At 38.7% G+C, this 16,419-nt stretch overlaps 1 long non-coding RNA gene across 1 annotated transcript; it reads left to right on the top strand.

Moving 5' to 3' along the window:
- The first annotated feature begins 1,744 nt into the window (after positions 1–1,744).
- On the top strand, positions 1,745–15,725 carry LOC138371264 (uncharacterized). The gene is made up of 3 exons (XR_011230371.1): positions 1,745–1,839; positions 6,495–6,611; positions 15,418–15,725. It is a non-coding gene; the product is annotated as an uncharacterized lncRNA (long non-coding RNA).
- Positions 15,726–16,419: the final 694 nt, after the last annotated feature.

The following is a 16,419-nucleotide window of genomic DNA, read 5'->3' as shown; positions in this document are numbered from 1 at the left end:
TAGGTTTAGTTAGGTAGCCGAAAAAGTTAGGTTAGGTTAGGTAGTCGAAAAACAATTAATTCATGAAAACTTGACTTATTAGGCAAATCGGGCCTTGCATAGTCAACCTGTCCTCTTAAAAAGAACGTCAACATTTGCCGTTTGACTCTACGGCTGTTTTTTGACGTTATTTTGTGTAAAACTACGTCTATTTTCGCTTCCATGGACTATCTCTTGTTATACAATGAAATACCACACTCTTATTATTCTATAACTCACTGACTATGCTCTGATATTTGTTCTTCAAGTAAAAATATATATATTTTTGCCTTAATTAGGCCATAATCCAGAAAATTCCAGCCTATCGATCTTTATATTTAGGAAAACATCTAATAAATTTGGAAATGAATTTTTCGTTCGCCGACAGTTGCCTGTTACTATTTAACCCTCTATGCTTTAATGTCGCTGGTCATTGTGACTTTCCCAGGATTTATATATGTTTTGTAGTAGCATTTAGTCAGACTACAGCAATTTAACTAATGGGAAACCTCTATAGTTGTCGTAAATTAATAATAATCATTTATCAAATAATAAATTAGCAAACATATGCAACATTTTATGTTACGACTTTTCGGGTAAGCCGTTCTGTTTGTTTACAACCTCAATGGTTCAAAATACACAATACTTTTAATATATAAGTGACTAAGTATGCTCTAATATATGGTCCTCAATGAAAATTATCTTTTTTTTTTGTTAATTTGTCCATAATGAATAAGATTCCTTACTGTTGATCTTTATATTAAGAAAAACATCTAAACAAATTGGTATTGTGTTTTCGTTCAGATAAAGTTTCCAGATACAATTTCCTAGTTATCAATTAATGTAGGTGGTTATTTTAATTCGCGGCTACCAGGGGCTTTCTCCCATTATACAATATAAATGTACTCACTAACTATTCTCTGGTATCTGTTCTTCAAGTAAAATTACCTATTTTTTTGTTTAATTAGTCTATAATTCATAAAATTCCTTCAGGTCGATCTTTATATTTAGAAAAACATCTAATCAATTTGGAATTTAATTTTTCGTTCAGATACAGTTACCAGCTACTATTTCATTGTTATATTTTATGTCGCTGGTCATTACGATTTTCCAAGAATTTAAACAGCTAAACAGCAAGTAGCATCTTGTTAGAGTACAGGAATTTACCTATGGAGAACCTCGATAGCTGCCGAATATTATTAATGATTATATATGTAATTTAAAATAATGAATTATATACCATTTCTTATGTTACGTCTTTGGCGGGTAGGCAGTTCTGCGTGGTTTGCAACCGAATTGTTTAAAAATCACACTATTTTAAATGTATGAGTCACTAGTATGCTCTGATATATGTTCTGCAATGAAAATAAAGATTGTTTTGTTGTTAATTACTCCATAAATGTGTAATGTGTTAATTCAGTCTAAAATCTTTTTGCAACGTTTATATGCGATATACGTGGCTGGAAACTACCTAATATTTAAAAATAATAGTTACAACATTCTATTAATATATAATGTTGAAATAAATATCACACAAAGTCTGTATATCTGTTTTTAGATGTCTTATAAATCTTTTTTTAAAATAGTATTAATGATTTTTATGAATCTTGAGTAAAAATTATGTTAATTATTATTAATCTAATTGTTATTATTTTAAGTAAAAGAACTGCAAATATTCGCATAACCACGGGATCTCTGTTTGTGTATGAATGCACGGATTTGTTTTTGTTATGAGAGGGACGCCTTAGAAAGCATGGCGTAGGCCACCTGTGGCTCGCATCCGATCCCACGATCGTCGTCGCCCCTAAATCAACACAACAGGTATTTAGTATTTACGATTATAATAAGTAATATTTATTTTATAATAATATTGCAGCAGGTGGTGTAGTGGTAGGACACTCGCCTGGCGTTCCGCGAGCGCTATGTCATGGGTTCGTATCCTGGCCGGGGAGGATTTACTGGGCGCAATTCCTTAACTGTAGCCTCTGTTTAACGCAACAGTAAAATGTGTACTTGGATGAAAAAATGATTCTTCGCGGCGGGGATCGTATTCTAGGGACCTGCCCGAAACGCTACTCGTACTAGTGGCTGTACAAGAATGTAACAACTCTTGTATATATCTCAGGTTAGGGGCTAGGCATTTACATTCTTAGGTCAGCAAACTAGCTAGAAGGTTAGACTATTAGACTCCACTGGTCAATCGGGGCCCTGCATGACTCAGCTTATCCTAACCTAGCCCAGCTTAAACCATCTTAGCATAGTTCATTCTAGCTGTGCATAGTGCTTGCACAGCCTTGCTTATCCTAGTTTACCTCTTCCTAGCCTACCGTAGCCAAGCCTATCCCAGTATACCCTTACCTAGTCTTGCCTAGCCTAACCCTGCCTTGCTTTTAAACATGACCAGTCCTTCCTACCCTAGCCAAGCCCTGACCAGCTTAGCCAAGCCAATCCCTGCCAAGATTTAGCATAGCCTTGCCTTTTTATTAATATATAGAGGGTACCACCTCTGGTTGAGTATGTAGGAACCCTCCACTTATAGGGTTGAGAGTTCCATATATATATATATATATATATATATATATATATATATATATATATATATATATATATATATATATATATGCGGAAAATCCACAGAGAAATATGAAATGAGGTGAACGTTTCGGCTTTGTTAAAGCCTTTGTCAACACCAGACTGACCACGGGATCAGTTAGATCAACAATACAATACAATACAATTTTATTTAGGTAAGGTACATACATACAATAAATATTTACAAGGATTGGTTGACTTATAGGTAGAGCTAGTACATACAATGCCTAAAGCCACTATTACGCAAAGCGTTTCGGGCATGATAAACTTAAATGACAAGCTTAATACTAATTGAGCATAATGAGTAGAATGAAAACAAGAAATGAAAACATAGATGAAAAAGCAGTACAAATACAATTATGTCGAAAAACAGCGCTCTTTAAAGAAAAAAAAAACAGACATTGGTTGACAATAGAAGGGTAAGGTAGGTTACAGGGAATTTATTAGGTATAGCTTCGCTTTTAACTTAAACTGGTTGAGAGAGGTACAGTCTTTAACATGGTTGGGAAGGTCATTCCACATTCTGGGCCCCTTGATTTGTAGAGCATTTCTAGTTTGATTAAGTCGTACTCTAGGAATATCAAAACTGTATTTATTTCTGGTGTGATGCTCATGGGTTCTGATACAACCTTCTATGAAGCTTTTGAGATCAGGATTGGCATTATAGTTTAGCGTTTTATATATGTATAATACACATGAGAGAATGTGCAGTGACTTAATGTCTAACATATTCAGAGATTTAAGTAGGGGTACCGAGTGGTGTCTGGGGCCAGAATTGGATACTGTCCTAATAGCAGCTTTGTGTTGAGTAATTAGAGGACGTAAGTGATTTTGGGTAGTAGAGCCCCAAGCACAAATACCATAGTTGAGATATGGATAGATAAGGGAGTAATAGAGAGTCACCAGGGCAGGGCGTGGTACATAATATCTGATCTTAGAAAGAATGCCCACAGTTTTTGAAACTTTTTTTGATATGTTTAGAATGTGTCCCTGGAAATTAAGCTTGTGGTCAATGAGAATGCCAAGGAATTTGCCATCTAATTTGTTACAAATTTGGGTATTGTTTATTTTGAGATTTATTTGATTAGAGGATTTATTGCCAAACAGAATATAAAAGGTTTTGTCAATGTTAAGGGTGAGTTTGTTGGCAGTTAGCCACAGATGGACTTTATTTAGCTCAGTATTTACTGTGGCATTTAGAGCAAGGGGATCAGGACTGGAGTAAATGAAGGTTGTGTCGTCAGCAAATAGAATTGGTTTGAGGTGTTGGGAGGCATTTGGAAGGTCATTAATGTAGATGAGAAAGAGGAGAGGGCCAAGTATGCTGCCCTGGGGAACACCAATGTTGATGGGTAGGGTGGGAGAAATTGTATTATTCACAGAAACATATTGGAGCCTGTCAGTAAGGTAGGATTTGAGGTATTGTAGGGAGTGTCCTCTGACTCCATAATGATGTAATTTAAGAAGAAGGTTTTGGTGGTTGACAGTGTCAAAAGCTTTACGCAGGTCCACAAACAACCCAACAGAGAACTCATTTTTATCAAGAGCTGTATGAATCGAGTTAAGCATACTAATAAGTGCATCGTTAGTGCTTTTTTTGGGTCTGAAGCCATATTGGCAAGGGCTAAGTATATTGAGTTTGGCTAGATATGAGTAAAGCTGCTTATAGATTAGTTTTTCAAAAATTTTTGACAAGTTTGGCAGGATAGATATAGGTCTGTAGTTGTTAACATCTGTGAGATTACCACATTTGTGGACAGGCGTTACTCTCGCTTTTTTTAGAATATCTGGGAAGGTTTGGAGTTCAAGTGACTTGTTGAAGAGCAAAGCAATAGCAGGGGCTAAAGATCTGGAGGCTTTTTTGTAAATTAAAGTTGGTATCTCCTCAAGGGCACCAGACTTGGTTTTAAGGGAAAGGATTATCTCATTGACGTCAGTGGAATTAATAGGCTTTAGGTACAGAGACTGTGGAGAGTTACCTGAAAGATAGTCATTAATGTCTGTACTGGAAGATGGAATATCATTTGCAAGGGATGAACCAATGGAAGAGAAGAACCTATTGAACTCAGTAGCAGAATCAGAGGCTGAAAGCTGACCATCGTTATTAGACAGGAGAGTCGGTTTGTTATTTAAAGACTTCTTTGATCCCAATATTTGAGAAATTGTTCTCCAAGTTTGTTTAATGTTGCTCTTTATTTGGGTAAATTTATCTTCATAGTATTTAGTTTTGGCTCGTCTAATTATCTTAGACAGCAATAATGAGTAATTCTTTGAGAATTCTTTGGAGACAATTCCTAACCTATACTTCTTCTCAAGGTCATGTTTTTTATTAATAGATTTAAGTATTCCCTTTGTAAGCCAGGGATTGTTAAGCCTTTTGGTTGTGTTAGTTAGGGAGTTAGATCAGTTGCGTTAGGTCAGTCTGGTGTTGACAAAGGCTTTAACAAAGCCGAAACGTTCACCTCATTTCATATTTCTCTGTGGATTTTCCGCATAAAATGATCAGTGTTTTGTGATCGTCAATTGCATATATATATATATATATATATATATATATATATATATATATATATATATATATATATATATATATATATATATATATATATATATATATATATATATACATATATATATATATATATATATATATATATATATATATATATATATATATATATATATATATATATATATATATATAATATAAATAATGTGTGTGTAAACATGCCACGTGTGTGTAAATCACAAAAATTAACACTTGATGAAAAATGTGACAGTGTCAGACCACGGAGGAAGAATTGAAACACGAATTTCCTTAAGTACTTTCATATATTAATACATCTTCAGAAGGAATAATTTTTTATATAAATTAAATTAAAAAAAATCATTCCTCCATGGTCTGACACTCATATATATATATATATATATATATATATATATATATATATATATATATATATATATATATATATATATATATATATAATGTGTGTGTGTGTGTGTGTGTGTGTACTCACCTAGTTGTGCTTGCGGTGGTTGAGCTCTGGCTCTTTGTCCCGTATGTATGTATTCATATATATATATATATATATATATATATATATATATATATATATATATATATATATATATATATATATATATATATATATATATATATATATAATATTTTATATATCCTGCCTGAAATGCTGCGTGTACTAGTGGCTTTACAAGATAGTTCTTATAAAGATAGCATTTTGTGGTTATTCTCTATATCTGGTTCACCTAACAGTAAATAAGTACCTGGGAGTTAGACAGCTGCTATGGGCTGCTTCCTAGGGATGTGTGTGTGTGTTTGTATTCATGTTGAATTTTACAAAGTAGGAAGAGATGTTTGTAAAAAAAAAAAATCAAATATTTTTGAAAGTATAAGTAGATTTGATATTTTTCTTTAATTGTTTATGTCTGCTGTCTCGCCTCCTTTATAAAATGGCATCATTCTTGCTTTTTTAAGGATATCAGGAAAAGTAAGGCACTCCAGAGATTTGTTGACTCCTTCCTAGTGTTGCCTAGCCCAGCCCAGCCTAGACAAGGCAGGCTGGGCATCCTAGCCTCACGCAGCTTAGCCCCCACCTACATGTAGCATCCCAGTCCATCCTAAGTGATCATTACCTTACTGGTTGTGTTTTCTCTTCAGCCCTGAATGTAATGTGGTGGAACATAAGCAGATACATATCAGGTCTTAGGGAATCTGTACTTCATACATTTCTTAATAATGTCTCACAAATATTTAAATAATTAAAAAAAAATTGTATAATAACTTCATATTATTCTTGCAATTTATTTTTGCATTTTTTTTATACAAAATTTACATTTTAGAAGATTACCTCTATTTTTAGATTGATGACTTGAAGACTACAGTGCCATCCACAGCAAATCATGGTCTTAAAATATCTCCTAGCAATGACGAGACCAATTTTCACAGAGATCAAATTTTTGCTAAGCAGTAGTCACAGGTAAATATATATTATATATATAATATTATATATATAAAATTAACTACTTCATTGCTCAAAGCACCTTTAGACATTCTGAGAGTTGTGCTATTTTATTAATTAATTAATTAGGCTATATTTTAATGTTTTGTAATGTTTTCATTACTTTTTTTGTTTTGAAATATAAATTGTTGAGTTTTGAAACATTTTGACATTAACTATACCTGAATATTTATAAACAAAAAAATACCAGAACTATGTCCTTGACAATTGCACTAAGAAGTCTTTGCCAAAATCAGGTGCTCAGTGCAGTAGTTAAAAACTTAAAAGTTGTACCACCTCTGGTGCAAGATTAGGGACCCATAGCCTCAGAGAAGAAAATAGAGAGTACTCAGAGAAGGCCTTGAATAATAGGCAGGCTGTTTGTGTGTGTTTCGACGGTAAGCTTGCTGACACCAAATGTAGTTACCTAAGTGTAGTTACAGGATTAGAGCTACGCTCGTGGTGTCCCGTCTACCCAGCACTCTTTGTCACATAATGCTTTGAAACTACTGACGGTCTTGGCCGCCACCACCTTCTCACTTAACTTGTTCCAACCGTGTACCACTCAGTATGCGAAAGGGAATTTTTTTTATATTTCTTTGGCATCTTTGTTTAGTTAGTTTAAATCTATGACCTTTTGTTCTTGAAGTTCCAGGTCTCGGGAAATCTTCCCTATCGATTTTATCAATTCCTGTTACTATTTTGTACATAGTGATTTTATCACCTCTTTTTGTTGTCTTCTAGTTTTGGCATATATAATGCCTCTGACCTCTCCACATAGCTCTTGCCCTTTAGTTCTGGGAGCCACTTAGTAGCATGTCTTTGCACCTTTTCCAGTTTGTTGATGTGCTTCTTAAGATATGGGCACCACACAACCGCTGCATATTCTAGCCTTGGCCGAACAAAACTCGTGAACAATTTCTTTAGTATTTCGCCATCCATGTATTTAAACGAAATTCTGAAGTTAGAAAGCGTGGCATAGGCTCCTCACACAACGTTCTTTATGTGGGCCTCAAGTGATAGTTTTCTATCTAGAATCAACCCTAGACCTCTTTCTTTTATCAGAATTATACAAAGATTTCTCACATAATTTGTAGGTTGTGTGGGATCTATGTTCTATTCCACATTCCATAACATGGCATTTATTCACATTAAATTTCATTTGCCAAGTGGTGCTCCATATATTTATTTTGTCCAAGTTTTCTTGAAGGGCATGACAATCATCTAAATTTCTTATCCATCCCATTATCTTAGCATCATCAGCAAATATGTTTATATAATTCTGTATTCCAACTGGTAGATCATTTATGTAGACAATGAACATTTCTGGTGCATGTACTGTGGTACTCCACTTGTGACACTTCTCCAGTCCGATTGCCTCTGATTACTGCCCTCATTTTTCTATCAGTCAGAAAATTGTTCATCCATGTTAGAAGCTTACCTGTCACCCATCCAAAATTTTCTAGTTTCCAGAACAACCTCTCTATGTGGAACTCTGTCGAAAGCCTTTTTTATGTCTAGATAGATGCAGTCGACCCAACTACCTTTTTCCTTTAAAATCTCTGTGGCTCAATCATAGAAACTGAGTAAATTCGATACACAGGATCTTCCAGATCGAAAACAATACTGTCTGTGTGATATTATATAATTTCTCTCCAGGTGTTCTACCCATTTAGTTTTTATTATTTTTTTTTTCAATCTTTTCACTGTTACACTTGTCAATGATTCAGGTCTATAACTGAGAGGGGTGGGTTCTTCCCTGTTACCATTTTTGTAGATTGGAACTATGTTAGCCTTTTTCCACATGTTTGCTATGACTCCTGTACACAGGGATTCCTGAAAGATCAGGTGAAGTGAAAGGCTGAGCTCAGATGCACATTCTCTCAGAACCCATGGTGAAACTCCATCTGGACCAACTGCTTTGTTCTTACTTAGCTACTTTAGCATATTTTCCACTTCATCTCTAGACACCTCTATACGCTCTATGAGGTTCTCAGAAATTCTTATTGTGTCTGGTTCTCTTAAGATTTCATTTTGTATAAACACACTTTGGAACTTTTGGTTTAATGTTTCACACATTGCATTATCATTTTATGTGAATCTGTTTCCTATTTTCAACCTCTGGATATTATCCTTTACCTGCAATTTGTTGTTTATGAATTTGTAGAATAGGCCCAGTTCTGTTTTACATTTATCCATTATCCCTTTTTAAAAATTTCTTTCTGCCTCTCCCCTTACTGCTGTATAGTTGTTTCTCGCATCTTTGTATCGCTGGTATGATTGGGGGTTTGGCTTCTTTCTATGTTGATACCTGCTTGATGGGGTTCTGCTCTTCTACTCCCCAAGCCCGGCCCGAGGCCAGGCTCGACTTGTGAGAGTTTGGTCCACCAGGCTGTTGCTTGGAGCGGCCCGCAGGGCCACATACCCACCACAGCCCGGCTGATCCGGAACTTCTCTTAGAAAACAGTCCAGTTTTCTCCTGAAGATGTCCACGGTTGTTCTGGCAATATTTCTTATAGTCGCTGGGAGGACGTTGAACAACCGCGGACCTCTGATGTTTATACAGTGCTCTCTGATTGTGCCTGTGGCACCTCTGCTCTTCACTGGTTCAATCTTGCATTTTTTTCCATATCGTTCACTCCAGTACGTTGTTATTTTACTGTGTAGATTTGGGACCTGGCCCTCCAGTATCTTCCATGTGTATATTATTTGGTATCTCTCTCGTCTCCTTTCTAGAGAGTACATTTGGAGAGCTTTGAGACGATCCCAATAATTTAGGTGTTTTATCTCGTCTATGCGTGCCGTATATGTTCCTCTGTATTCCCTCTATTTCAGCAATCTCTCCTGCTCTGAAGGGGGAAGTGAATACTGAGCAGTACTCGAGACGGGACAACATAAGTGACTTGAAGAGTACAACCATTGTGATGGGATCCCTGGATTTGAAAGTTCTCATAATCCATTCGATCATTTTTCTGGCTGACGCAATATTTGCTTGGTTATGCTCCCTAAACATTAGATCGTCGGACATCATTATTCCCAAATCCTTGACATGCTGTTTTTCTACTATGGGAAGATTCGATTGTGTTTTGTACCCTGTATTATGTTTCAGATCCTCATTTTTGCCATACCTGAAATTTATCACTTTTAAACATCATGTTATTTTCTGCTGCCCAATCGAAAACTTTGTTGACATCTGCTTGTAGTTTTTCAATGTCTTTCATTCCATTTTTGTCTCTTTTGGTCTGTGGCCCTCTCTCAATTTCTGTTGAACCAACCCTGTTTTCTGGCCCTGCATCTCTGTTTTGGTATGAATGTTTGTGTGCCTTCATTATATATTTTGCAAAATTTGGCATACATTTAATTTACTTCCCTGTCTAGCAACAAGTCTGCCTAATTACTTATTAAAAAAATTTTGAAGTTCCCCATAGTGACCTCTCTCTCTCTTGAAATCAAGTTTATCAACTGTTTCAATGTCCCCATTTTCTGTGTGTGTGTGTTTGGAGGCTAAGCTTGCTGATACCATGTGTGTGTGTGTTTGGAGGCTAAGCTTGCTGATACCATGTGTACTCACCTAGTTGTACTCACCTAGTTTTGTTTGCGGGGGTTGAGCTCTGGCTCTTTGGTCCCGCCTCTCAACCGTCAATCAACAGGTGTACAGATTCATGAGCCTATCGGGCTCTGTCATATCTACACTTGAAACTGTGTATGGAGTCAGCCTCCACCACATCACTTCCTAATGCATTCCATTTGTCAACCACTCTGACACTAAAAAAGTTCTTTCTAATATCTCTGTGGCTCATTTGGGCACTCAGTTTCCACCTGTGTCCCCTTGTGCGTGTTCCCCTTGTGTTAAATAGACTGTCTTTATCTACCCTATCAATCCCCTTCAGAATCTTGAATGTGGTGATCATGTCCCCCCTAACTCTTCTGTCTTCCAGCGAAGTGAGGTTTAATTCCCGTAGTCTCTCCTCGTAGCTCATACCTCTCAGCTCGGGTACTAGTCTGGTGGCAAACCTTTGAACCTTTTCCAGTTTAGTCTTATCCTTGACTAGATATGGACTCCATGCTGGTGTAATGACCGCTTACCCTGTCGTAATGACCGCGGCCTCTATTGTAATAACCCAATGTTCCCCAGTATTAATCCTGTTATCTTGTTATCTCTCGTGATCGTAATATACGCTCTCTGTTGTACAACTCTGTCTCTCTCCGTCTTTCTTCACTCAATACCCCAGCTCAACACTGTTACAGTCCAGCATGACCCCTCACTGGACGGCCACGTATATAAGAGGAATATTAAATGAGGAAGATACACCAAGGACAAGGGTTATTAGTTAAAAAAAACAATAACAAAACACATTTACACTGCCACCACCTTCCTGACCAACCATACCTGAATGTGTCAATCACCGATCCCCCAGGAAGGCAAGGAATCAGTAACCATGGGACTCCGGGTAATATGAATTTCAGTAATAAATTTTGGAAAATTAGTTTGTGTAATTTACGTTACTTATTTGAATCCAAGGGCAACTTTAGTATCTATTACTAGTAGGAGAACCTGGGGGCTTCCAATACAACACCTAAAAATGACAAAGTAGCAAAATATATCAAAGGGGAGTTAAGTGAATACCACTGGACAAGCTATACAATTTATTTTATGAAACATGTAAATTAAGACAATTTGAACACATCACCTATTCTATTTCCCTAGAGGCACAATGGATATTTACCGAGGACACGAAACTCAAGTGCTACTCTACCTTAAATACCCGCACTACGGCCACGATGTTGATGGCTGCCCTCAGTCCCGAGGATACGGGCTTGCGGCCCTGTTCCTAATACACTCCCAAGACACACTAATGAAATTTAGTTTTTCCAACCTATTGCTGGGAAGGATTACTCCTCCCACCATCTACTACAGCCCCAGGGCTCCACCCATTATTTTGGCACTGGCCAACCATTTAACACGTAGGCCTGAGGTCTGGCTCTCTAGGGCCAATAAGGACTTGGCCCTTATCTCAGGCCAATCACCTTCACTGATCTGTCGTGGAAAGCTACATGAATTTCTGAAGATTGAGTCAGCTCTCCCCAGCTACAGAGAAGGGGGACAAGGCGCGTCTATGGAGCCCAGGCACCTGCGAGCAATGTTTACAAAACTGATAATTTATGTTCAAGCCTGTCTCCTCTAAGATAGGAGTAGGGACATTTGACTCTGCCTGGTATGGGGAAGGCCGCTGCTGAGAGGGACAGAGAGGGATGAGAGGGGGTGGAGAGGGAAATATCTGAGTGGGGAAGTTGAGTGGGAGAAGCCAAGGTATCCACGACCACCCTACCCTCAGGTCAACCTCTTGACCTTGACAAATGGGCGACAGGGGGGGGGGGAAGAGGAGAGGAGACGAATGACGGCCAAGGGGAGGGGAGAAGGAAGGAGGGGAGAGGGAAAAGGAAAGGAGGGGAGAAGGGGAGGGAAAAGAGGGGAGAAGGGAGAACCAATGATCTGAGCCCCCAGATCATTACAACTCCCCCTAACCCTTGTCCTTGGTGTATCTTCCTCATTTAATATTCCTCTTATATACGTGGCCGTCCAGTGAGGGGTCATGCTGGACTGTAACAGTGTTGAGCTGGGGTATTGAGTGAAGAAAGACGGAGAGAGACAGAGTTGTACAACAGAGAGCGTATATTACGATCACGAGAGATAACAAGATAAGGGTTATTAGTTAAACAAAACAATAACAAAACACATTTACACTGCCACCACCTTCCTGACCAACCATACCTGAATGTGTCAATCACCGATCCCCCAGGAAGGCAAGGAATCAGTAACCATGGGACTCCGGGTAATATGAATTTCAGTAATAAATTTTGGAAAATTAGTTTGTGTAATTTACGTTACTTATTTGAATCCAAGGGCAACTTTAGTATCTATTACTAGTAGGAGAACCTGGGGGCTTCCAATACAACACCTAAAAATGACAAAGTAGCAAAATATATCAAAGGGGAGTTAAGTGAATACCACTGGACAAGCTATACAATTTATTTTATGAAACATGTAAATTAAGACAATTTGAACACATCACCTATTCTATTTCCCTAGAGGCACAATGGATATTTACCGAGGACACGAAACTCAAGTGCTACTCTACCTTAAATACCCGCACTACGGCCACGATGTTGATGGCTGCCCTCAGTCCCGAGGATACGGGCTTGCGGCCCTGTTCCTAATACACTCCCAAGACACACTAATGAAATTTAGTTTTTCCAACCTATTGCTGGGAAGGATTACTCCTCCCACCATCTACTACAGCCCCAGGGCTCCACCCATTATTTTGGCACTGGCCAACCATTTAACACGTAGGCCTGAGGTCTGGCTCTCTAGGGCCAATAAGGACTTGGCCCTTATCTCAGGCCAATCACCTTCACTGATCTGTCGTGGAAAGCTACATGAATTTCTGAAGATTGAGTCAGCTCTCCCCAGCTACAGAGAAGGGGGACAAGGCGCGTCTATGGAGCCCAGGCACCTGCGAGCAATGTTTACAAAACTGATAATTTATGTTCAAGCCTGTCTCCTCTAAGATAGGAGTAGGGACATTTGACTCTGCCTGGTATGGGGAAGGCCGCTGCTGAGAGGGACAGAGAGGGATGAGAGGGGGTGGAGAGGGAAATATCTGAGTGGGGAAGTTGAGTGGGAGAAGCCAAGGTATCCACGACCACCCTACCCTCAGGTCAACCTCTTGACCTTGACAAATGGGCGACAGGGGGGGGGGAAGAGGAGAGGAGACGAATGACGGCCAAGGGGAGGGGAGAAGGAAGGAGGGGAGAGGGAAAAGGAAAGGAGGGGAGAAGGGGAGGGAAAAGAGGGGAGAAGGGAGAACCAATGATCTGAGCCCCCAGATCATTACACTGGGGCTGCATACTCCAGGATTGGCCTGACATATGTGGTATACAAAGTTCTGAATGATTCTTTACACAAGTTTCTGAATGCCGTTCGTATGTTGGCCAGCCTGGCATATGCCGCTGATGTTATCCGCTTGATATGTGCTGCAGGAGACAGGTCTGGCGTGATATCAACCCCCAAGTCTTTTTCCTTCTCTGACTCCTGAAGAATTTCCTCTCCCAGATGATACCTTGTATCTGGCCTCCTGCTCCCTACACCTATCTTCATTACATTACATTTGGTTGGGTTAAACTCTAACAACCATTTGTTCGACCATTCCTTCAGCTTGTCTAGGTCTTCTTGAAGCCTCAAACAGTCCTCTTCTGTTTTAATCCTTCTCATAATTTTAGCATCGTCCGCAAACATTGAGAGAAATGAATCGATACCCTCCGGGAGATCATTTACATATATCAGAAACAAGATAGGACCGAGTACAGAGCCCTGTGGGACTCCACTGGTGACTTCACGCCAATCGGAGGTCTCACCCCTCACCGTAATTCTCTGCTTCCTATTGCTTAGATACTCCCTTATCCACTGGAGCACCTTACCAGCTACACCTGCCTGTCTCTCCAGCTTATGTACCAGCCTCTTATGCGGTACTGTGTCAAAGGCTTTCCGACAATCCAAGAAAATGCAGTCCGCCCAGCCCTCTCTTTCTTGCTTAATCTGTGTCACCTGATCGTAGAATTCTATCAAGCCTGTAAGGCAAGATTTTCCCTCCCTGAATCCATGTTGGCGATTTGTCACGAAGTCCCTTCTCTCCAGATGTGTTACCAGGTTTTTTCTCACGATCTTCTCCATCACCTTGCATGGTATACAAGTCAAGGACACTGGCCTGTAGTTCAGTGCCTCTTGTCTGTCGCCCTTTTTGTATATTGGGACCACATTCGCCGTCTTCCATATTTCTGGTAGGTCTCCCGTCTCTAGTGACTTACTATACACTATGGAGAGTGGCAGGCAAAGTGCCTCTGCACACTCTTTCAGTACCCATGGTGAGATCCCATCTGGACCAACAGCCTTTCTAACATCCAGATCCAGCAGGTGTCTCTTGACCTCCTCTCTCGTAATTTCGAACTCCTCCAAGGCCGCCTGGTTTGCCTCCCTTTCTCCTAGCACAGTGACCGAGAAATGTGTGTGTGTGTTTGGAGGCTAAGCTTGCTGATACCATGTGTGTGTGTGTGTTTGGAGGCTAAGCTTGCTGATACGGTGTGTGTGTGTGTGTGTGTGTTTGGAGGCTAAGCTTGCTGATACGGTGTGTGTGTGTGTTTGGAGGCTAAGCTTGCTGATACCATTTGTGTGTGTGTGTTTAGAGGCTAAGCTTGCTGATACCATTTGTGTGTGTGTGTTTAGAGGCTAAGCTTGCTGATACCATGTGTGTATTTGGAGGCTAAGCTTGCTGATACCATGTGTGTATTTGGAGGCTAAGCTTGCTGATACCATGTGTGTGTGTGTGTTTGGAGGCTAAGCTTGCTGATACCATGTGTGTGTGTGTGTTTGGAGGCTAAGTTTGCTAACACCGTGTGTGTACTCACCTATTTTTACTCACCTGTTTAAATAATAATAGGGGTGTGTACCACCTCTGGTGCAATTGTAGGGACCCACAGCCTTGAAGAAAATAAAGAGTATTCAGAGAAGACCTTGTGGATTCTCACTGAACACTAATCTTTTCTTCTCCTATCACCCCTCTTATTTTGTTTTATGCTGTATTCTATTATATATCATATAAATACATAGCCAAATGGCAATATTTATTATGTCTATACAAAAAGAAGACATCCACTTTATTTTTTTTCTCTCCTTTGTTTCTATGTGGATTTTGTTGTGACTAATGATTCTCCTCCTTCCCATCAACAGGTCTTCCTCACTGGGCTTGCTCGGCTTTTGTGTTACTGTGAGGGTGCCATCATCGTTTACCCTTCAAGACTGACTCATGCTGGCATTGCATTTGTGGACTTCCCTTCACAGTAAACAGTCCTTCTCCATATGGTGATTGTCCAGGGCAAGCAGGGTGTGACTGCCATCTTGGAGAAGCAGGGTCTTTTAATATGAAGAATCTTCCGTCTTCTCTACTTATGCCAGCTTGTGACAGCCTTGCATTCTTGTTACTTCATGGCCCTTGGGCCTTTTTTATTTATTTTACATAATAAATTTTTTTATTAATACCCGTGTTTCACAAGAGATCCTTAACATTTTAAGCACCAATTGTATTGACTAATGTACGTCTTGTAACCTTTAAGACATAGACAAGACATAGATAAATGAGTGAATAATACTGAGTGACTAGGTTAGGGCGAGGAACATAGTACAGTGTCTGACTTTGGAAGAATGCCTACTGTTTTAGAACCTTATTGCCATGATCATAATCGTATGGGTTAAAAAGCATTTGTTGTCACTCCTACACTGTGGCTTGTTGAGCTTAAAACCTTTGCTCCTTGTTCGTGTTACATCTGACCTTTTGAAGAAATTGTATGAATCAATATCCTCCAAATTGTTCAGTATTTTAAAGGTTTCGCTCCATTACTCTCTCATTTGCATATATCTAAGCATATAGATTAGATATAGATTTAGATTAGATTTTTATAAATACGTATATCTGACGTTCTTAAAACCAAAGGATATAACTAAAAACATATATTCTTGAGACACAGTTTTTTAAGATTTATGTAAAAATTTAAAAATAATAGTAAATGCTATGGAATTATAATGTTTTCATGCTTTATATTTAAGAATAAATAATTTTTAGTCAACATTTAGTTTTTTTTGTTTACTTTCTGTAAAGCTATCCAGTTTACGTTCTTATAACTTAAATATAACATTTATATGACGTCAGTATAACGTTATTTACACGACATCATT

Source organism: Procambarus clarkii, chromosome 35, assembly GCF_040958095.1.
Source record: "Procambarus clarkii isolate CNS0578487 chromosome 35, FALCON_Pclarkii_2.0, whole genome shotgun sequence".
Classification (NCBI taxonomy): Eukaryota; Metazoa; Arthropoda; class Malacostraca; order Decapoda; family Cambaridae; genus Procambarus; species Procambarus clarkii.
The sequence above is the reverse complement of the archived record's forward strand: the minus strand, read 5'-3'. Positions and strand labels throughout refer to the sequence as shown.